This window comes from Lytechinus pictus, chromosome 7 (genome assembly GCF_037042905.1).
Source record: "Lytechinus pictus isolate F3 Inbred chromosome 7, Lp3.0, whole genome shotgun sequence".
Lineage (NCBI taxonomy): Eukaryota > Metazoa > Echinodermata > Echinoidea > Temnopleuroida > Toxopneustidae > Lytechinus > Lytechinus pictus.
Window position 1 is genome coordinate 26,252,416 of NC_087251.1, and position 22,460 is coordinate 26,274,875.

The 22,460-nt window shown below is 35.4% G+C and overlaps 1 long non-coding RNA gene and 1 pseudogene across 2 annotated transcripts in view; one reads left to right on the forward strand and one right to left on the reverse strand.

Annotated features, from left to right (window-relative positions):
- The window catches only part of LOC135154746 (uncharacterized), a 30,164-nt gene extending 8,695 nt beyond the window's left edge, over positions 1-21,469 (forward strand). Inside the window, exons 4-9 of one of the 2 annotated variants that reach the window (XR_010294149.1) lie at positions 6,192-6,362; positions 6,678-7,009; positions 10,591-10,681; positions 11,367-11,536; positions 18,702-18,864; positions 19,311-21,078. This is a non-coding gene — a long non-coding RNA (uncharacterized LOC135154746). Of the gene's footprint in view, positions 1-6,191; positions 6,363-6,677; positions 7,010-10,590; positions 10,682-11,366; positions 11,537-18,698; positions 18,865-19,310 lie in introns of both variants that reach the window. The other variant, XR_010294148.1, reaches the window with a different exon arrangement.
- Positions 3,030-5,797, reverse strand: LOC129265344 (uncharacterized; annotated as a pseudogene).
- Positions 21,470-22,460: the final 991 nt, after the last annotated feature.

A 22,460-nucleotide genomic window follows, 5' to 3' on the forward strand; every position in this document is an offset into this window, starting at 1 on the left:
TTAAATTACATATATTAGGCCTACGCTTGGCTACTGTCCTAACTACAAGGTTGCACCACTTCTTTCCTGTTGCCCACAGCTGAACTATACTTGTGCAAAATAGGGATATTGTCTGTTGAAAAGAGTTATTAAATTTCTTGTAACAAAAAGATGCCCTTTTGCTTGATGAGTGAATGATGGGTTAGGATTCTTGACTTCTAAAAGTCCTACACCACAGTGCTTGCAAGAGATAATAGCTTCAGGGGTAGCACCTGTGTGCTTATCCACAGTCCTGTCTCATATGTTAGATTTGAGTTTTTGCATTTCAGTTGATGTAAAGTAGAATATTGCTTGACTGTTGTTTTTTTTCTTGACTCTTTCCCCGAATCAAGTGCTGACGAAGATGGCAAACCAAAGTACATGTAGCTTTAATATTACTCTTGTGATTTGCCAGTGACTATGGATGGATAGTCCCATTCCTGACAGATGCTACACAATATCTAGCGACACTGGAGACGCGTGTATGTCTTATGTGGTGCCTTTTATTCAAAATTAAAGGTCTATTCATTCAAGTTTTGCAGCCACGAAGGATGAATTGCCATTGAATTCACAATAAGAACATATCAATTGCACATGCATAAGGATGATTTCAATAACAATTCTTATTCAATTATACAATAACTCAAATTTACAATAACAATTCTACTTTACAACACTAATTTCAATTAATAATAATAGTTACAATTTGCAATAACAATTAGTAGACAATTCAAATAATTGTAAATCATAAAGTTGAGTGTGTAATAGGAACCGGATATTAGAAGTAATGGGGCTGAGTTGGCCTGTTGGATGCTCAGCTCCACTCTTCCCTGATCCATCAGAGCTTCCTGCACAGTCAAAAGAAAGACACAGTAATTCCACATTCTCATTTCTCTCACTATCACTAGTCTCGGAAATTGCATATACATGTAGCTCACTGAGAATGAGATCCCATATTACCATCGCCAGCAATCTGTGGTTTTCCATTGGTAAACGATGCAAGCCAGTCTACATGTAGGTCAAAATAATTGATTTGTTTCTTGCTGCGAAGTCTCAGATTCAAATTTGTGAATTCGTGGTGAACCTCATCCGGCTTGACACTGACAACTATGGACAAGCACCATTTTTGTGGATATCTGAGATCAATGGTTATTAATAATTGAAGGATAATGAGGATACCTCTCCTCTCCATTTCTACTACTAGTGGTTGAATTATGTTATACTTTCAGAATAATAGTCCTATGCAATTCTTACGTAAAAGTCCTGCTATCATGAGTACTTCCCGGCCAGCGAGCCGCAACACTAGTGATGATGAAATCCGCATCACATGTCAACTGAACGTTGATACTAAAAAATCCCTTCCGGTTGATATAAGATCGTCGGACTTCCTAAAGGCAAGCACCATGGATCTGTATGTGGGTGCCGTCCAACAACCTTCGGAAACCCAGCCAGCCTGAAATATTTTAGTTGCTCTTCTTTCACTTGTTGATCTGAGCAAGGAAACATAATTGATAACCGTTTCAAATAGATAAAATTTAGTTATTGATATACAGTTGTGGTATCTACATTGTATGACTCTCCTAACTTCAGATCAGTACTAGTTTTACTTGCATAATTCTGCTTGGCATTTTCATAATTAAAATTGTCATAAACACATCTCAAAAGTACAAATAAAAACACTTCACAATTTTCTAATGAAAGTGTCCCTTTTTATTACACAAGTGCCTTTACATTCTCAGAGAAGCACAATGTGACAGACATACATTATTTTTACAAAGAGTCTATTTTTTAGTGTATTCATCTACAGTATCATGAGTTGCATCCAATACTATACTTGCTTGTATCATTTGGCATGGCCTCCTGTTCTTCATTAAAAATGCCACATGGGTAAAACTAAAAGGCTACCATGTTGTCGTAATCTGGGGTCTCTCCAGTTTCATCAACATTGAGTCCATGGTTTTCTGCACAGCAATATGACAATATCATTTTACTTGTCTGCTTTTGACTTCTGGCACAATGTCTCTGTGCTGTGGAAGAATGTGTGTATGTTTGGCAGAATGTTCTCCATGTAAATCTGCAAAAAGAATAATCCTTTCATTGAGAATTTGGCTGTCCTGACTACAAAGTCGCACTTCTTTCCTGTTGCCCACAGCTGAAACTGTACTTGTGAAAAGATTGTCTGTTGAGAAGATTAATTCAATTTGGTAACGGACTGATGCCCTTCTGTGGAATGAGTTGTAGCTCTCTGATGGGTGAATGGATTCTTGACTTCGAAAAGTCCTACATCACAGTGCTTGCAAGAGATAATAGCTTCAGGGGTAGCTGCATCGACCGTAGGGAAACTGTTCTTTAATGCACAGTCCCATCTCCTCACATGTTACATTTGAGTTTTTGCATTTCAGTTGATGTAAAGCAGAATATTGCTTGACTGTTTTTTTTTTTCTTGACTCTTTCCCCAAATCAAGTCCTGACAAAGATGGCAAACCAAAGTAGCCCATTAATCCTTTGATAAGTTTGATTTGTGAATGACTATGGACGGATAGTACCATTCCTGATAGACGTTACACAATCTAGTGACACTGGTGATAAATATGGTGCCTTTTATTCAAGATTCGAGGTATATTTTATTCAACTTTTGCAGCCACGAAGGCTGAATTGCCATTGAATTCACAATAAGAACATATGAATTGCACATGTAAATTGCACAAGTATAAGGATAATTTCAATAACGATGACAATACTTATTCATTTATACAATAACTCAAATTTACGCTAACAATTCTACTTTAAAACACTAATTTCAATTAATAATAATAGTTACAACTCGCAATAACAATTTTAATAACAGTAAGTTGACAATTCAAATAATTATAATTCATAACGTTGAGTGTGTATCAGGAACTGGATATTAGAAGTAATTGGGCTGAGTTGGCCTGTTGCTCAACTCCACTCTTTTAACTCTTCTCTGGTCCTTCAGTGCTTCCTGCACAGTCAAAAGAAAGTCACATTACTTAGACAACATTCTCATTTTTCTCAATGTCACCAATCTCGGAAATTGCCTGTAGCTCACTGAGATCCCATTTACTATTTGCCAGCAATCTTTATTTTCCATTGGTAAACGATGCAAGCCAGTCTAGGTCAAAGTAATTGATAAGTTTCTTGCTGCGAAGTCTAAGATTCAAATTTGTGAATTCGTGGTGAACCACATCAGGCTTGACACTGACAACTATGGACATTTTTGTGGATATTTGAGATCAATGGTTATCAATAATTGAATTAGGATACCTCTCCTGTACCACTTCTACTACTAGTAGTTAAATTGTGTTATACTTTCAGAATAATAGTCCTTCTATGCAATTCTTACGTAAAAGTCCTGCTATCATGAGTACTTCCCGGCCATGCGAGCCGCAACACTAGTGATGATGAAATCTGCGTCACATGTCAACTGAACATTTATACTTAAAAATCCCTTGGTATAAGATCGTTGTGCTTCCCCAAGGCAAACACCATGGATCTGTATGAAGGTGCCATCCACGCCTATTCTCTAATTTGTTGATCTGAGCAAGGAAACATGGCAAACTGTTTCGAATAGATAAAATTTAGTTTAATATTGACATACAGTTGTGGTATCTATGACTCTCCTAACTACAGTTTAGTACTAGTTTTAATTGCATTATTCTGCTTGGCATTTTCATATTATTCAAAATTGTCATAAACACATCTCAGAATTATATATAAAAAAAACTTCACAACTTTCTAATGAAAAAGTCCCTTTTTATTACATGAAGTGCCCTTTACATTCTCAGAGAAGCAAAATTTAGAAGCAAAATATTTTACAAAGTGTCTATATTTTTTTAATGGCACCATATACGGTGTCCTGAGTTGCATCCAATGCAATTCTTGCTTGTATCATCTGGCCTCCTATTCTCCATTACAAATGCCACACAGGCAAAAGGCTACCTTGTCATCTTAATCTGGAGCCTCTCTCTAGTTTCATCAACATTGAGTCCATGGTTTTCTGCACAGTATTGTTTATAATACTTGTCCACTTCTGGCACAGTGTCTCTGTGCTGTGGAAGAATGTGTGTATGTTTGGCAGAATGTTCTCCATGTAAATCTGCAAAGAGAATAATCCTTTCATTGAGAATGTGGCTTTCAATGTTTGAATTATTATGCTTGGGTACTGATCTGACTACAAAGTCACACCACTTCTTTCCTGTTGCCCACAGCTGAAACTCCACCTTCTTGTATAAAGAGACAGATGCCCTCCTGCGCAATGAGTTGTAGATCTCTGATTCTTGATTTCTAAAAGTCCTACATCACATTGCTTGCAAGAGATAATAGCTTCAGGGAAAGCTGTTTTTCTCCACCGTCCTGTCTCCTCACATGTTTCAGATTTGAGCTTTTGCATTTCAGTTGATGGAAAGCAGATTATTGCTTGACTGCTATGTTTTCTTGACTCTTTCCCCAAATCAAGTGGTGACGAACATGGCGAACCGAAGTAGCCCAATACTCTTGCGATTTGCGATTGTCTATGGATGGGTAGTTCCATTCCTGACAGAATCTACACAATCTCTAGCGACACTGGAGATACGTCTTACATTGTGCCTTTTTATTTAAGATTGAAGATGTATTTTATTCAAGTTTTGCAGCCACGAAGGCTGAATTGCCATTGAATTCTCAATATAAACATGTAAATTGCACATGCATGAGGATAATTTCAATAACAAAAACAATGCTTATTCCATGTTACAAATTTAATTCAAATTTACAATTATTAATTTAAATTTACAATAATAATTCCAACTGACAATACTAATTTCAATTAATAATAGTTACAATTCACAATAACAATTCTATTAACAGTAATAATTTAAGTAGACAACAGAAATAATCCTAGTGTGTATCAGGAATGGGATATTATTAGGGCTATGTTGGCCTGTTGGATGCTCAACTCCACTCTTTTTAACTCTTCCCTGAAGTCAATTCAATTTCAAATTCAATTCAATTTCAATTCAATTTCAAAATTCAATTTCAATTCAATTCAATTTCAATTCAATTCAAAGTCACAGTACTGAGACAACATTCTCATTTCTCTCAATGTCACCAGTCACGGAAATTGCCTGTAGCTCACTGAGATCCCATATACTATCAGCCTGCAATCCATCTATGTAAGACTGAAATTTGAATGATGTTGTTTATTGCTTGTGAGTTTGTGGTGAACCACATCAGGCTTGACACCGACAACTTTTATCTCTTCAGCAAACTGCCTCTTTTTAGCTGGGAGGCCTTGTGCTCTTGGTTGCAAAGTTTATAAGGTTTTGCCACCTTACTCCACAGCCTCTACCAAAGCAAGTAATACTGAAGTAATGTGTTTGCAAGTGGCGTTCACACTGAAAGATGAAAAGCAATATAAATTCTAATAGAGAACACATGACATTGGAGATAGTAGAAGTAAACTAAAGTAAAATCAAATGAAACATTAAAAACAAAAACTTTGAACAAACAAATATATTCTACCACACCAAACATTGAGTTTGTTTGTCTCAGTATACCTGGTTGCAAGTTTTTTTTTTTTTTTTAATCTACACACAGAAACAAACACATGCATTTGCAAACTACCAAAAAAAATTCTTGTTTTGTTGAGTTTGTTCTCTTTGTCGAGGATAGTCGTTCTAAATTGTTGAGATCACAACAATGAGAAAACATGACAGTGAGTGCAGCAGTAAAACCAAATTTGAAGTAAACTAGAGTTAAATTCTTGCTGAACCTACTGCATTGGTAAGCTGTGAGCTCCACTATCACTTTTCAGCTGAGTTAGTCGGGAATCTCTTCTCTTTAAAAGTCATCATGCTCTGTAGGGTTTTGCTTCATGTAAAAAATGCCGGTAAATCACCTTCCTGCTGGTTGATAGGACTGCCAAGATAGGCCTACTACCAACCTTGTGAAAATACAATATGACCATGCCAAATGTTTTGACAAATTGGTTCTTTTTTTGCTGCTTTGTTGTTGGGTGAGAATCCCCTTGCCTGTGTATATTGATGGCTTGACACCATCATCATTCAAGTCCAGGGTGTGTTCTCCTAGGCTGTCCTTCACACTGTAGCCCTCACCTACGTGTACATGCCATTGGTCAGCTCAATTAATCTTTAATTCTTGCTCTCAACTTGCAGGTATGTGTCATGCAATTCCATGTAGAGATACAGGAATGCAATGTACAGTGTGTACATGTATTTAGAGCCATCAACAATACTGGATCCTGCTTGTCACCTCGGCTGTGAGGAATTCAATCATCAGGTTTCGACACTGGATTGATGAGAAGCAGATTTCATTGGATCAGACTGGTAAGAAGACATGTGCTATTGTCTTTCAGGGTTGGACTAAATTACAAATTCACAATTTTCTGGTCTTTTCTTGCCTGAAAAATGAAACATTTTTGTCTTGCCAGCTTAGCAGTGCAAGATTACATGCCCTGTTTTCCGACAGCGGCGGCGTTGTCAGCATTGAAATATACCTCTCATGATGATATACATTTCATACAAGCATGTGAAGTTGTGCTTATTTTGAAAGAGGCTTGGCAATTTTATTAATCAGCATAGCTTTTGTAAGATTTTGCATGTATGACAATTTTTTTTTCTTTTCCATGGTCATGTGAACAGGTGCAGGAGTTCAACAAGCTGGAGGGGAATATACAGCTGCATCTATTCCTGGTGAAGACCAAGAAGTTCCTTCATCAGATGATCAGGTGGCCCGTTTCATGAAGACTAACAACTATATTTTTTAATTTTGTCATTATTGTAACTACCATGGAAACCTTTATTATGATTGGCTGCTATAAGCCCCATTACCATGGTAGTTGCCATCATGACAAAGTTACAAAAGTTGCAACTCTTCATGAAATGGGCCACTGGACTATCAACATCGGAGAGGAAGGTTACAAAGCCATCTGGACGGTTGCTGATGTGTCCTCTGCCTGGGAGATCGTTGACAAGTAAGTACCATTAACTGTAGCCTTCTCTTGCACTTTGAAAATGATATGGACAGGTCTTCCTTTACACTTTGTAATTGTGGTGTGGGTATTTTGTATCAAGCTTGTAATAGGTGCAGACTTCAACTTGCAGAATGTTGATACCTGATAGGTCATTGATAAGTAGGTACCATCAGCTCTTGCTGTATCCTACACCTTTTAATGTTTGCATGCATAAAAAACAACTCCAACCCAACTTTGGTGGGAATTGGTCCATGGGGGCCCAGGATGTGGCACATAAATACCTACATATTTAGCCCCATGACATCAGTATAAATTGCCCTTGATCTATTACTCTTGTTATTTTTTTGGGGTACTTTTTACATTTTGATGCTATGATTTTAGGGGTTTGGTTTTCAGAGAAGAAACAAGTATCACAAATTAAAGCTTGGCAAATCTTTAGGCCCGAATTCACAGGTGGTTTTGAAAATCCACGGTTGAATCCATGGTTTATGCAGATTTCATGTATAAATTACGCTTAATTTAGCACGTATCGGGCGCGTGTATCAAAAATGTCCAATGCTGATGCACGCTTTTGTCACATTGCGCCAAATTGATGCCTGTTACCATGGTTAGATACGCTATTTTATTCATGAGTCCACTGTTTGAAGAGTGGACTCATGAATAAAAACAATGGACTCATGAAAAAATAGCATGAATAACAACGGCAACAGGCGTCCATATGGCGCACTGACAAAAGCGCGCATCAGCAATGGAATTTTTTATACACGCACCCTATGCGCGCTAAATTAAGTGTAAGTTATACAGTGCGTATTAAAAAAAACGGGACAGATTTGAAAAGTCTATAATTTTTTTGTTTCAAATTATGATGTCTATATTTTGGTGTTGATAGGTGCTCTAAAGTCTTATCTTTCAAATGCCATTAGTTTCGTTCATGCTTGAGTGAACACAGAATGTTTTTGTCTGGGGTTAAAAAGGAGGCTTGCGCCAAAATGGCATAAACTGATAAATATGATGATCGGACCTCTTGCTTATCAGCAGACTGCCTTTTAACCTTTTCATTATCTTTGTCATAATTTTAGAATTATACGGTCAAAATTCATTTTCAAATCTGTTTATTTGCTTGAATTGTTCTGTTGTTTCTTTTTAATATGCTCTCTTTTAGCTTTCAATATTCCTTCTTTAAGAAAAAACAATTTATTTTCAACCGAAGTATGGGAGAGCGTGTATTTTTTTCTTCAAATCCTTTCATTGTGTGCTACAAAGGTTATGGTGCCTTTGAACAGTGGCATACAGATGGGCAGGGGCTCAGAGTGTCCCCCCCCCCCCCCCCCCGAAAATAAAAGTGGAAAGGATATAAAAGGAAAGATAGGAAGTGAAATATGTTTTTTTTCTGAATATTATGTCAAAATCTATCACAAAATTGGGTATTTTAATAAAAAAGTGGAAAATTTTGCTTGCTCTCTTCGCTCGCTCACAACTTTTAAAATACATTTTATCCGATCTGCCATATCGAGCTCCTTCAAAATTGACTCAATACACCATTGCCATTGAAAGACATGAATCCTTTCATGTTTGTCCTGTCAAGCACTCAATTAAATTTGGTCAAAGAATCAATAACCCCTTGAAAATAGGATTCATTTTTTTAAAGGTACCATAACATAATTTGTTTCACATAATAAAATCCGATTTGAATAAATACAAGTTCTCCCAATTGATAATGCAAATCTTCTTGCTTGGGTTGACAAAAAGTCTTCTTTTCTTACTTATGAAGGAAAATTCAAAGGTTAAAGAAGTTTTAATGAAAAAAAAAAAGAAGATAATTCAAGTAAATAAATAAATCTGTAAATGAAATTTGACAGCATAATTCAAAAATCAAATCAAAGATAATGAAAATGTTAAGAGGAAGTCTGCTGATTAATAAGAAGTCTGATCATCAAATTTCTCATTTCTGCTTGCCATTCTGGCGCAAGCCTCTTTTTGAACCTCAGACTAAAACATCCCATGTTCGCTCAAGCATTAACAAAATTTATTTATTTAAATGGCATTTCAAAGATAAGATTTGAAAGCATCTCTTAACATCAAAATATAGATATCATAATTTGAAACAATTTTTTTATAGACATTTGAAAACTGTCCCGTTTTTGTCTCACCTGCATAGTAGAGTGAGACTATAGGCGCCGCTTTTCCGACGGCGGCGGCGTCAACACCCAATCTTAACCGAAGGTTAAGTTTTTGAAATGACAGCATAACTTAGAAAGTATATGGACCTAGTTCATGAAACTTGGCCATAAGGTTAATCAAGTATTACTGAACACCCTGCCTGAGTTTCACATCACATGACCAAGGTCAAAGGTCATCTAGGGTCAATGAACTTAGACCATGTTGGGGGAATCAACATCAAAATCTTAACCTAAGGTTAAGTTTTTGAAATGTCATCATAACTTAAAAAATATATGGACCTAGTTCATGAAACTTAGACATAAGGTTAATCAAACATCACTAAACATCCTGCATGAGTTCCACGTCACATGACCAAGGTCAAAGGTCATTTAGGGTCAATGAACTTTGGCCGAATTGGGGGTATCTGTTGAATTACCATCATAACTTTGAAAGTTTATGGATATGACTCATGAAACTTGGACATAAGAGTAATCAAGTATCACTGAACATCCTGTGCGAGTTTTAGGTCACATGTTCAAGGTCAAAGGTCATGTAAGGTCAATGAACTTTTTGCCATGTTGGGGGTATCTGTTAAATTACCATCATATCTCTGTAAGTGTATTGGTCTAGTTCATAAATCGTGGACATAAGAGTAACCAATTATCACTGAACATCTTGTGCGAGTTATAGTAGTTTTCAAAGTGATGCAGGTGAGACCGCCAGAGGCATTTTACTTGTTTTTTATATGCACTGTATAGGAAATCTGCATAAACCATGGACTCAACCGTGGGTTTTCAAATGTTCAATGTTGTGTACGTGTATACACTTGGTATAACAGTCACCAGATTTATCATATGCAAGTGATAATTCACTGTTTTATGAATATTTCATATGTTTTGTGAACAAATTATTATTATAGGGACAGTAATTGATAATTTGTGTATTTCAGCGGCATTATGTAAATCATGTAAGGTTTGTGTACAGTCCGAGAAGTTCTCAGATGAGAGACAATGACACCCAAGGCAGAGGCAGAGATACTTGCATCAAGAATCAGCTGAAACCAAGATGAGACATGAGACACTCTCACTGTCTTTAGACAGGTCTCAAGACACTAAAGGTTGAAGTAAAGCAGCCAGATTAACTTATCAAAATCAAGCTTACTTTCAGTGTCTTGCCAATATCTCAGCCTCTGAGACAAGACATTTCCATTCAAGACAGTAACCTAACCCAAGAGATAAGCGTCCAAGGCCAAGCCAAGAGACACAATCACAATCTCGAGAGACATGTTCGAAGATACCAACACTGATGGCTAGTAGAGGATAGACTGTAACATTCCTATTTTACAGATGTAAATTACAACCATTTTTGTTTACTTCTATTTTTATTTCAAAATTACAATTAAATGTTTCATCTCTTTGTAGCTTGCCATCGATCCGGATCAACCAAGCGAATAACCCTGATGTGGTCAGTGTATCACAGTATTACTCCACGGAGTTGGCCTATGTACAAAAGGTAATCATAACTAATATTTTATTCCTCCAGTATTTTTCATTTCTTTCGATGTCTAGAGGGGCTGATTGAATATTGTGTTTAGATGCAATATAATACAATACATTCTATTATTGTATATTTTTGCACTCGCACTCGAAGAAATTTCAGATTTTATTTTACTCGCACCATAAAAAAAAGTCAGCTGACAGTTTTTACTAGGAGTTTTTAGGCTTTAAATTTGTTTGATGATATAAGATAGAAAGAAGAAAACATTTTCTTAATGAATAATTTGTATCTGACAAATCCCATAATTTTGTCCATCAGTGGTCATTCCAAATTATGAATTTCAGTCAATTTTATGATATGCTGAGATAATTTGGTGTACAATCTCTAAAGGTGAAGACTGTCTGGCATTGACTTCATTAGCATCATCAAATCATGTGATTGCGCATTCTCTTTTATTCAAGGGATGGAGTTTTGGAAACTGAAGAACTGCAAAAAAAAATGGCTAGTCAATGATTTTTTTATAAATTTCATTGCTGTATTCGGTATCGCTATGAAACACTCCTGTGTATATTTAGTTGTCTGATGCAGGCAAGACTTCCAGAGGCATTCCACTTATTATTATTTAATAGATTTTTTTATCTATTACTTTTTCATTTTGTGATCACAAACTTAATGATAACTTTCATTGCTTTCTTCACAGCATAGTGTTGGTACCTGTGGACTAATCGAGCTTGACCGTCTGCTTCATAATTGTCAAAGAGTGAAAATACTTCATCACTAGTACTGAGAAGGGTGTCTTGAGGGACAAGGCTTGACTGGAGATGTTTGGTGTTCAGATGAATTCACTCAATCCAGTGAAAGGAATCATCGGTGAGTAGTAGAAACATATGAAGGGCAGTGGTGGGTAATGAATGAGATTTTGGTGATGATAACAGTACAGTCATGTTTGTGATCCGATATTGCTAATAATGATGACCATGGGGATCATTATCATGATTATGATGATGATGACAGTGATAATGATGATAATGATGATGATGATGATTATGGTGATGATGATGATGATTGATGATTGATGATGATGATGATGATGATGATGATGAAGGTGATGATGATGATGAAAAAAATGATGATGATGATGATAGTGGTAATGGTAATTTATGTGTGTATTAATGTCTATTGATCAGTCATTTCAAAATTATACATAGTTAAAAACGTTAGAGAATATAATTTGCATCTGAGCAAATACATAGTCTATGCAAAACATTACAAAAATGTTCAATTTGCAGCTGAGCAAATGGGATCAAATAAAACCGAACAACTAAATGTATTTATTATGCTCACCCTTCCTGGTCCTCGCATATATTCTCTTCATCTTTTCATGAACTGTTAATAAATTTCTGGTAACCTGTCTACATCATAGGTTTGATCAAATTAGACAAAAGTGATATAAATTCTATTGCAGAGTGATCAAGTTATAATGAAGGTATCATTTTACAGTTAAACTTCAAACTTTTTCAAATATCTGAAACCACCTAGCAATCCAATCCACTTTGCATGTATTTCCTTGATTTTTTCCCCCAAGCAAATGTACTTTACTGATTAAATGCCAGAATATTAACAATGAATAACCTAGGAGAACTTCTGTGTAACTAGAAAGATAAAAGGTGTACATACACATGTATTTGTAATAGTTTTTGTCTCACCTGCATATAGACTATAGGCGCCGCTTTTCCGACGGCGGCGGCGTCAACACCAAATCTTAACCGACGGTTAAGTTTTTGAAATGACAGCATAACTTAGAAAGTATATTGACCTAGATGTTGTTTGAAGGTTTGCATGGTGGTATGTACAATCGCTGATGTGGTTTACGGTACACCATGTGAAGTGTTGTAGAAACAGTGGATAGGAGAAGAGAAGAAATGGATAGGCGAGAAAGTGGAGATTTGAGAGTAGAGTATTCTTTCTTGAAAGTAGTCCTGAAAAGGACTGTAAACCAGGAAAGATTGATGAGTTGAGAACAGCTTGAGTAGTAGAGCTAGTGAGGAGATGCTGGCTTGAGTCGGCGAGTAGAGATGATGAGTAGTAGAGAGACTCGACGTTTCGGACAGTCAACCTGCCCGAAACGTCGAGTCTCTCTACTACTCATCATCTCTACTCGCCGACTCAAGCCAGCATCTCCTCACTAGCTCTACTACTCAAGCTGTTCTCAACTCATCAATCTTTCCTGGTTTACAGTCCTTTTCAGGACTACTTTCAAGAAAGAATACTCTACTCTCAAATCTCCACTTTCTCGCCTATCCATTTCTTCTCTTCTCCTATCCACTGTTTCTACAACACTTCACATGGTGTACCGTAAACCACATCAGCGATTATATTGACCTAGTTCATGAAACTTGGCCATAAGGTTTATTACTGAACATCCTGCCTGAGTTTTGAGTCACATGACCAAGGTCAAAGGTCACTTAGGGTCAATAAACTTAGACCATGTTGGGGGAATCAACATCAAAATATTAACCTAAGGTTAAGTTTTTTAAATGTAATCATAACTTAGAAAATATATGGAACTAGTTCATGAAACTTGGACATAAGGTTGATGAAGTATTACTGAACATCCTGCTTGAGTTTCACATCACATGACCAAGGTCAAAGGTCATTTAGGGTCAATGAACTTTGGCCAAATTGGGGGTATTTGTTGAATTACCATCATAACTTTAAAAGTTTATGGATCTGATTCATGAAACTTGGACATAAGAGTAATCAAGTATCACTGAACATCCTGTGCAAGTTTCAGGTCACATGATTAAGGTCAAAGGTCAATTAGGGTCAATGAACTTTGGCCAAATTGGGGGTATTTGTTGAATTACCATCATAACTTTGAAAGTTTATTGGTCTGGTTCATAAAACTTGGACATAAGAGTAATCAAGTATCACTGAACATCTTGTGCGCATTTCAGGTCACATGACCAATGTCAAAGGTCAATGAACTTTGGCCATAATGGGGGTATCTGTTGAATTACCATCATAAATTCGAAAGTTTATGGATCTGATTCATGAAACTTGGACATAAGAGTAATCAAGTATCTTTAAACATCCTGTGCAAGTTTCAGGTCACATGACCAAGGTCAAAGGTCATTTAAGATCAATGGACTTTGGCTGTTTTAGATGTAATTATTAGATTGCTGTCATAACTTTCAAAGTTTATAGATATAGTGTATAAAATGTGGATATAGGGGTAATCAAGTATCACTGACAAGTTTTAGGTCACATAATCAAGGTCAAATGTCAATGAACGTAGTATTGTTTCATTATATGAATGGTGTTTTTTGTGAATAATTATTTTATAGTAGTTTTCAAAGTCAGCACTGCTGCAATATTGAATCACGTGATTCAGATGAGACCGCCAGAGGCATTCCACTTGTTTTTCTTTTATTTCATTTATTCCCCTTCAAACATGAAGATTATCACAATAACTCGCACATAATAATCAATGAAAATATGAATGTCAAAATATACATGAAATACACATATTACATCAATCACTAAAAATATGTGACACTAAAAGAAAGTTAAACAAAAATTAACATGGCCATCATGAAAAGGTGAATTACACAAAGGAAAATCCCCGGGAAGTCATAGTAACACTAAAAGAATTATGTATAAAACTTGGTCAATAGTGTAGAAGGATCTTGATTTGAAGTATATAGTGAAAAAAATTATTGGTACAGCCAGGTATGTAGATATAATATTATTTACTGAATAATGAAATTATGTTGATAAACGTCATTAAGCAATGGAAAGTGGTTATAAATTATAACTGTATTCGTACTCCCAAAATAACAATTTTAGAATTACACATGGATAAGATTAGATTATTAAATGAAAATATTTGCAAGCCATTGTTCAAAGTATTTTCATTAATTTTCATTAATGCTATACATGACTTTCAAATTGACAAGTTATAACATTTTCAACGGGACAAGGAAAATTATGTTGTAAAGAGAAAACTTAAGTTTTTGTAGTACTTGATTAATATTATCAGAATATTATAACTGGTTCTTAAATAATACCTGAAGATAGATAAAAGGCAGCATGCTTGTTGAGTGAAGAAAATAAAGGACATAACAAGGTCCGAGGGGACCTTGACAAGTAATAGTTGTCAAGTGACAAGTAAAAACAATGAAATTTCAGAAATTAACAATTTTTCTATCAATAGCATCAGGGACATTTGTGTAGTAACTGAAGCATTTGTTGGGTTCATAACAGACCCTGCAACGAATATTGGTATCATGTTTACGGAGCAGCAGCACAGGTTTAACCCATGATTGTTCAGCTCTTCCATTGCAGATTATGAATGATGTTAGGATGGCAATCTTAGACATGAGTGGGAAATATTTTCAAGGTTTAACTTTAACAGAACAACAAACTTGTTAAGGCTTATGAGAAGCAATTTCCTGAATGTCTGAAATTTCTCACATTTCCTCCTAATATTTTTTATGTTAGGCTGAAAACGTACAGTTTATTCCCATATCAACTGATTTCTTATCGGTGTCAACAATGACAATGTCTGGGTGTTCTGCAGTTGTAATTACATCATGGTGCAGGTCCCCCATTTTATGTATGACCTGGGGCCCGTCTTACAAAGAGTTACGATTGATCCAATTTATCGTAACTCTATGGAAATCCATCAGTGTCATAAATTTTTCTACAGGAAATTTGCACAATGTCCTTTGTAAACAAAGAGAAGCGCAGTGAATTTTTAAGAAAATAATTAATGCATGAATATACATCATAGCTAGAAAATATTTTGAACAAGCATGCCTAATAGATGTTGACATTGCTGGCCGTCCATAGTTGCGATTGATCGGATCAATTGCAACTCTTTGTAAGACGGGGCCCTGGTATATTGGCATACATGTATATCAACAGATCAGTGTTGTTGATCTGTTCAGTGTCTGCACAACAAAGTTGATGATATCTAAGCCCCGTCTTACAAAGAGTTACAATTGATCCGATCAATTGTAACTCTATGGACATCCATCAGTGTCATACTTTTTTCTACGAAAAATTTGCGCAATGTCCTCTGTAAACAAAGAGAAGCGCAGTGAATTTTCAAGAAAACAATGAATGCATGAATATACATCATAGCTAGAACATATTTTGAACAAACATGCATAATAGATGTTGAATTTGCTGGCCGTCCATAGTTACGATTGATCAGATCATAACTCTTTGTAAGACGGGGCCCTGGTCTGTAACTAGTTCTTGAAAAAGAGAAGTGGCACAGATATCTATATTATTTCTTTGAAATATTCTTAAAATTCCATATGTCTAAAGCCTTATCAATAAGGAAATAACCAAACATACTGAGTTTAGGTTTCTTTGTATAAACCTTTCTTCCCTCATTTAAGCTAGATATATCCGTGAACATATTGAAGTGACCTGACCTATAAAATAATATTTGAATTAGAACTCCTTCCTTTCTAAAATCTGAATAATAGAATGCAAGAACTCTAGCTGTTCCTGCTCTTTAATACTAACTGGGAAGAAAACATTTTCGAGTACTACTTGCTGATTTTACTTAACCGTGAAAATGTACCTGACTTCAGTATCAAGAAAAGTATTTTTTGTGACACCTTTACCTTGGTTGACTATAAACGCAATTCCCATCCCACATAGTGCTCCAATTACGAACTATATCTCAAGTGCCGAAGGTTTCTTGAAGAAAATAATATGGCCCCTGTTTCCTATAAGTATAAACACCATCTGAAAATTAATAAAATTTAGCCCAACTATCCTTGATTACAATCACAGACATCAGTTGAAAACAATAATATATTATGTAGGTTACTCTGTACTTCTTCTTTTCTTTACACCGATACTTGGTTTGGTTTTTCTGGATTTTGCTTTTGAGCACTGAAATTTGTTCTGTAGATATTATTTCCTTCAGTACTGGTGTCTATCTCATAATTGTAAAACAACTATTTCAGCATCAATTATCATTAATTAATTAACTTATTCGAATTTAAGTGATGTAAACTTTTCTCTTTCTCTATATTACGAAACATGTAATTCAGTATTGATTTATTTGCAGCTAAAGATGAGATCTAATGTAAGGAAAAGGAAAAGTATTTACTTATCCATTGGTGACAGGTCTATTTCTTTTGCAACCTTCCACTTCCACTTTCTTTGTATTTTTAACTGCCTTTCCCTGCCATATAGCTGGATTTGTATATTGAGTACTTCTGCAGACTCACCAACCAATTGGTGATAGATAGAATTAATATATGCTGCAGAATCAAGAACCTTTTCCATTTTGTCTTCCTACTGCTCCTGGATATCACCGTTGGTGTGTTGCAACGACTCCAGAATCAGCACCATTATTTCCTATTGCTACGACGATTCCTCAAATCGAAACCTGGTCACTCCTTACCTATATCTTCCTTGTGATATAACTGGCTGCCTATTACTTGCTTTTGTATGTTATTCTCCTTCCAGCTCCATCCTAAAATGTCATGGATCCCAGGAGGTCTGCAGGGAAGTGCCATTCACTCCAACGTTACTCCGTTTGCTCCAGATTGCAATATGCCCCTCTTGGTTCTTGCATGGAACCATTTGCCTGTGACATAGAGTTTTGCTGGCTTAGCCTTCGAGAAATAAGCAAGTTTTGCGGTCCTTCTTACTGCTTTCAATGCAGGAGCTTGTGCTTTCCTCTCTTATACCTTATTCTTGTCGGTAAATCTTGTTTATGTTCATATTGGTCCCCTGAAGCAAGATAGCATATTGCATTCTATTGTTGACTTAATTGTCAGTGAATAAGAGAAAACCTGGCCTTTATGAGGCATGGTTTGTATGGGTATGTCGAACTTGTTGATATTCAAATCTTTTTCACTTATCTTCCTTTGTAACTTCTATGAGAAATTTGTTCAAATTTTTCTTAATTTGTTCCTCCTCTGTCCATATTCTGGGAATGGGATCCCCAGGAAAACAAGGTGTCCTGTGCTATGTACTTGTTTGAGGAAAGTCTGTCAATTTCATTTTTTTCCTCCTGAAATTCACTTCCTTCTTGTAGATTCTCTACCTTCGTGACTAATTCTTCCATTTCTTTCACTTGAAAAGTTATATATGAAACCAGTTCTTCTGTTTTATGATCCAAGGCTAATAACTGTTGGTTGATCTTTCAATAATAGTCATATAACTCATCTTCATTTCATATAATATTCCGATATTGGTATCAGGGCTGGATAGGATAGATATATACAGTACCCAACACTTGAGAGAGAAGCTACCTGGCAAATCCTTACCTATTGATAGCCATCTGAGTATAGTTTGTGATGATTATATTGATAATAATACTGATGATGTTATTTTGGGGTGATGGTCGCTGTGGTGGTGGCAGTGTTGGTGATATTGATTTTGATTGTGGTGTTGATGATGCTGCTGCCGGAGATGAAATATTGTCAGATGTCGGTACATTCTTCCTTTAACTTGATCAAACTGTACTTACATTACCTGCCCAAGTTCTAACAATGCACATCAATTGCATTTTATGTTTACATTTGATTTCATCCATAATACCATTCTCATCCTCTTTCACTGCAAGTATACGAAACAAATAGAATTGATGTCACATTCTTACTTTACTCTCATGTGGATATGACACATTTCTGCTAAAAATAAGAATTTCTTCCATTGAAAGGTATTTTGTGCCCCCCCCCCAAAAAAAAAAAAAAAAATCACATTTTAAAAGTATTTTCCTTCTTTTCTAATCATTGTCCTGTAACAAAAAGGCATTATGCTTGATCATAGGGCTGTCATTATGCAGAATCAAGTGTTCAAATCAAGTATATATGCTCAATCATAAAAGCTTTTTGTCACAAGACCCATTTCTAAGAGGCCTCCTTGCTATTATGGTTAATTACATATTGTTGCTGAATATTACAAAAGCATTTATGATATTTCTCAGCATATTATCACTGATCATTTTACTGAATATCCTTTTTTCTTTTCCTTTGTTTCTTTTTTGCTATAGCAGTTATAAGAAGGGAGAGAATGCTAGATGAGGGATAAATGGATTCTGACCTTTTGAGTTATCTTGCCAAAGATAAAGGATCTATCAACCTTGCAACAGAGGCTTAGGAGTGCAACACAGGTTAAAGAGACTGTGAAGGCTGTGAAAGCACTAGTTGAATCATAATGTAAGTCTCGAGCATGAATCTTGATTATTTGATCTGGTGACAATTGTACAACCTGCTGGATTACCTAGCACTTGTCATTGCATTTTTTTATGTTGTCGAGAAAAATGTAATAAATGGCACAAACAAACATAATGTATTTGCCTCATTTTTTTTTGGTGGGCCTTGAAAATAAATTACAGAATTTTGTGTCAATTTGATGACCTTGGACCCAACAACTGTAACATGTGAACACATTTTCTCTTTCTCTGACTCTTCTGACGTTAGAATTTCTTAACCATGAGCATGTACATGTAATGGTGCAAACCCCTTCCAATCAAAATCTGTTCAAAAGTTTTGATTCAATTGTTTAATTATTTCCTCTGTCCATGTATCACAGTAAGATGAATGTATTTTGAAAAAAGCAATGTGTTAAGATATTATTTTGTTCTTTGACTTTACATCTACAGTCTTGTGACTCATGGATGCACCCCCTATCTGATGTTAATCATCTTCCAAGCGTGGATAAGAGAGATAGTCTACCAGAGATAAGGACACGATACAATCACCCTCTACATGGAATGTCAGTGTTTTTGTTTATATAAGGGCTCTGTATCACAAATGTTTGCAATCAGTTGCATATTGCAATGTCCAATCAAGATCGTTGTTGCATGCACCAGGAACCAATCAGAATGGTTGTTTTATATGTGCGTTCCATATCAAACATTTGTGTTAAAGGGCTCAGATGTGTAGAGGAGCAAACACCATTTTCTACTAATTTTTAAATGGATTTTATAGTGATTTTTATGTAACTCAGTAGAGCAGGTCCAAGCTATCATCACTTTGCTATCAGTTCACGGTATCTTAATTATGAACTCTAAAAGGCATACTTGCTAGGAGTCAAGACATTAATTTGTACATAAGTTTGGAAATGAGTTGCAAATATTCCAGAGATTTTTTTTTTTTTTGGGGGGGGGGTGCTACTTTTTAGCTCACCAGCTGAAGTTTGATTGTACTACAGTTTACATTAAATCCTAAGGGAATATCCAGAGCTCTTTTTTAGTTTTCATTGGCTCTTTTGGGGGTGAACTCGCCTTGAATATTGTGAGACTTAAGCCTAATGAGATTGGGGTATTGGGATATTGGCAAGACTGCTCCTCCCCACAAGATGTTTGCACGTGATTGTGACAAAAATCGACATGCATGTCACCCATGATGTACTCAAGAAAGTTGTACATTTGATTGTTTTGAAATGCTGAAAATTAATTTTTACATAATTGATTATGCTAATTTATCCATGGAATTAGAATTTAACTGTAAATCTATTAATGAAGCCCTTGAAATGCTATTTTTGCGTTGCGCAGACTTTTCACATTATGGATTTATTGCACAAATTTCAAGGGAGGAGGGGGGCTTTAGGCCTGCCCCTCCCCAACTCTTATTAGGGTTAAGCTTTGTGAAGTTTACTTTTCAACTTTATCTTGATATTTTTATTTCTGTTTATTTGTTTCGATTATTCTGCAAAAGTGGATCCAAAGGTTTTCCAGAGTTTTCGCCTATTGAGTTTTATCTCTGGTTTTTTACCCTGGGTCTACTTGTCGTAGAATTGTTAAAGGGGAATTCAACCTTGGTCATAAAGTGACGTGTGAGAGAAAAATTAGATAATGAGAATGGTGAAAGATTGAAAGAAATCAGACAAGCCTTACCGAAGTTACGACTGTTTTAAGAAGAAAATTTGAATTTGAAATTTGCATTTATATTGCAATTTGGTGACAGTTTGAAGTCTTCATATCTATAGTTATTACAACTATTTACAACATTTAGAAATTCATAACTTTCTTATTGTTTATTTGATATTCAAACTTTCACCTTCATCTCCATGTCTGATTTTTCCTTTTCCTCTAAACACAACATTTTAATTTGGGTTGGATTCTCCTTTGACACAAACATCACCCCCCCCTGAATATATCTATATACCGGTACATATTTTTCCATTAATATTTTTATTTTCTGTCCAATTTTCAAGAAATTTTATCATATGAACATTTTTATTTTTAGTAGCTAAAGTAGAAATAGTGTTGTGTTAAGTTTTAACATATTTGTGTAGGCGTATAAGCAACAAACAAATTCATTATTAGCTATTCAAATTCTGTATGTGGCAAAATTATATTAGTAACATATACAAGTAGAATTAATTTTGATATTTTAGAGGAATTGATAATGTCAGTAATGTAAATCAAAAACAACAAAAGCCTGAATACAGGACACTGCATGTTATAGGCATAATATCAGATTTAACATCCATAAAAAGGAGTAAACTGTTTGTGATCAAAAGCTTATTTTCAAACCAGTCATATGAACACTCCTAACTATGGTTTCTAAGCTTGTCTAGTATACACATGTGGACTGTGGTCAGGTAAATCAAAAACTTAGCTTAGGTCAACCAAATTAACCAGAGGATTTTGTACCTCTTTCTTTTTCTTTTCTTTTTTAAGGAATTTGTCATGAATACTTCATCAATTATAAATGGCCTAAAACATATTTCAATATATACTGTATTAAGCAAACCTATGTATAGATTTTAGTTTACAACACAAATTTGATTGAATTTCTACATCAAATCCAATTTGTGAATTTTGGCTAGAAACACAATTTGCATTAGATTTGTACATTGAAATCAATTCATTAAGCAATTTTGGTTCTGGCATGCACTTACAAAAAAGGTGACTTTAGAACCCTGTTGCCAATTTTGTCTCACAAGTCACACAAGACTGAAAAAAAGTTATCAATGATGTTGCAGATGCCTTTTTCATCGCAAACATAGTGTGCATAATGTTTGGGGGATTCTGCACCCCTTCTCCCCCTTCTCCAGGCCATTTAAGGTTGAGACATATACTTATGTTGCATGATGGTCATTCAATGTACAATATTGCTTGTTGAATTCATGTTCAATCTGTAGTGGTTATTCAGTCATTATCATTTGCATTCATCCAAAGTGTCTTTTCACTGATGAGACAGTGCAAACTTATTTCAAGACAGTTTACCATCTATATATTTCCTCTCGACTAGTATTTTTTTCCTCGCGACTCGTAAGGCTATGTGTCCTTGCATTGGATATCTATTTATATCTCGGAAACTAAACATAAATGTACAACACAGAATTTTCGCCACGTATACTTACACTGTAGAATGGGTCTTCCACTTTCTTCTATCAAATCTAAAAATTGATAATTTGACCCCAAAGCTGACCAATAGCAATGGATGAATGCAAACGATATATGAGTCAAGTCAATATATAAGCATGTCTGTGTTCATTACTCTTGAGAGTTTTTATAGGTGAAATAATGTATTGATATACATGACCATATTTTGGGACCTTTTCATTGGTGATTTTTTTTGTAGATTTCTTTTTCGAATTTCCTATACCGGTATACCCAGATGGTACAAGTCATGTTTCATTTCTTTTTTTTTATATTCAGAAAAAACATCTAATGCTGCAAATGTGCTTTATATTATTGGTTCATTTTCAACCCATCAAATTTTTTTGACACTACGAGAAAAACAAACTTGGGGGAGGTTTTTCACAAACAGTTAAATCAGACTAAAAGTCATGCTTAAAT